Source organism: Neoarius graeffei, chromosome 9 (assembly GCF_027579695.1).
Source record: "Neoarius graeffei isolate fNeoGra1 chromosome 9, fNeoGra1.pri, whole genome shotgun sequence".
In the NCBI taxonomy this organism is placed as follows: domain Eukaryota; kingdom Metazoa; phylum Chordata; class Actinopteri; order Siluriformes; family Ariidae; genus Neoarius; species Neoarius graeffei.
In genome coordinates this window covers 69,795,392-69,797,898 of record NC_083577.1, presented here as the reverse complement: position 1 = coordinate 69,797,898, position 2,507 = coordinate 69,795,392, and positions in this window count along the sequence as shown.

Genomic DNA, 2,507 nt, shown 5'->3' with positions numbered 1-2,507 from the left:
CTCTATTAAATGGAGAGTTTTTTTCCATGACAAAATACAAATGTGGTGGTTTGATTGGTTAAAATAAACAAATAAAAAATAATACTAATAATTAACACCTTTTTTCTTTTTATTGATTTCTTGCTTTTGTGTGTTACAATCACAGGGATTTCATCTGACTTGAGGAAAGACACGACAGCAGCAAAATTTGCAGGGGACGTTTGTCGCCTTTTGTTTGCACAATTTCCACAAATGGCTGGTGACAACATGTCCGAGCTGGATTTGTGGGAATTTGTAATCGCGACATGCAACAGTGTGAAGTCCCAGGTCGATGAATTTTTGCTCGGCCATCAGCAGAGAAAAGATGAGATGAGCGAAGTTATCACTTTTCATGAGCGACTGCAACCATCAGATGAAGCAGAGCGTTCACTACAGCTGATACTGAAGGCTTTTTCAGACACTGAGGAAACACCTGACGCTACCTCGTACAGCCAGAACATCAAAAAGAGACTCAGGATTCCAAAACTGAAGAATCCCTTCAAGGTAAAAATATTTTTTAGATCAATCCTTCAGCATATTTTATATCCTGCATTATTATATCCAGACTGCATCTTGCCACTAGAAGGTGCTGTAACTTAGAGAGTAAAGCTACTTCAAGTTTTTCTTTTATTAGCCCATTGGCACTGGAACAGGGATGGCCAGTTGAGCTTCAGCACTTACTTACATGCATTAGTACATTATTTTTGTATTTTGATATCCATATGTATTGATGTCATCATGGTAACAGAAGAAAAATACTTTTAATCCACCTATGGCAGTGAGCCCATGATGCTAAATATTACATACGTTTGCTAAGATGTTTTCATTGTGTTCGAGATTTTCCTAGAGTAGGTTAGCTTGAGAAAGCCAAGATAACTGAGGTGACTTGTACAACAAAAAGCTTAAACGTTTTTTTTTTTTTTCCAAACTTTAGTGGCAGCATGTCTTATCGTGATATATTGACTGGAAAATATGCTCATTCTGCTGTACGCTGTTGTAATGATATTAGAATAGTATAAATATTACCATTATATTATAAATTACTGGAGTATTGTCATGTATTGATGCTTCTATGGATGTGTAATGACGTTGTCTATTTGCCATTCTACAGAAGAGAGGTTCAGACAGCGTGAACTCCAGGACGGAGAATCAGAAGAAGCAGCCCGTCCATCTTGAACAGAGGATTTCTGCCAAGAATCGCATGGCACAGAGCTCAAAAATTGCAGCAGAAGTTGTTCGCCTGTTGTTCGACCAATTTCCACAACTAGCTGCTGATAACATCTCTGAGGTGGATTTGTGGGACTTTGCACTTAAACTATTTTACAACGTGAGGAATCGAGGCTACGAATTTTTGCTCCACCAAGACAACAAAAATTCCAGAACGGAGAAGCGGTCCATCTTTTCTCAGATCTTCTCAAATGTCTTGTTGAAATGTCTTCACGTCTAAATTAATAAATTGCACTTTTACAATGTTTCTGTGAGTACAGTCTGTTCATAACAATTTACTTCCCTTGTAAAGATGTATTAAAAAAAAGGATGTGTCAAGATTACAAGCATCCATGGTGCTTTGGCTTGCTGCAGCAGCCTTCCAGCTCCACAGGGACTTTTAGCTGTCTTGTAGTCCCTATAGGAAGGCAAGAACTTTAGAACCCACTTGATTTACATGGCTGATCAAAGTGAACGATTTACAGTAGACTGTTTTACTCCTCTTTTGCCCTGCAACGTTCTCATGAGGAACCACTGGTGTCATTATTGCATCATGTTCATTCTGTCCAAAACAACAGGTCTCCCCCACTTCATTAGGAGACTTAAACAGTCGATAAAATATAAAAATGCCCACATATTGGTTGTGAGAAATCCTATCCATATCATACATGATCGCATCAAGAAAACTGAGATGCTTCAACCATTTTCCAGACACATATCTATCGGCCCAGGTATTTAAGATGCGTAAACACACAAACATGAATTTGATCAGTTTTGTATTTTTGAGCAACAGGAATACATACATCACAGATTATCATTCAAGAATTTTATTTAGGCTGTGCAAAACAAGGTGTGTGTTGATAGATACAGTGGTGCTTGAAAGTTTGTGAACCCTTTGGAATTTTCCATATTTCTGCATAAATATGACCTAAAACATCATCAGATTTTCACACAAGTCCTAAAAGTAGATAAAGAGAGCCCAGTTAAACAAATGAGACAAAAATATTATACTTCATTTATTTATTGAGGAAAATGATCCAATATTACATATCTGTGAGTGGCAAAAGTATGTGAACCTTTGCTTTCAGTATCTGGTGTGACCCCCTTGTGCAGCAATAACTGCAACTAAACGTTTCCGATTACTGATGATCAGTCCTGCACACTGGCTTGGAGGAATTTTAGCCCATTCCTCTGGACAGAACAGCTTCATCTCTGGGATGTTGGTGAGTTTCCTCACATGAACTGGTCGCTTCAGGTCCTTCCACGACATTTCGATTGGATTA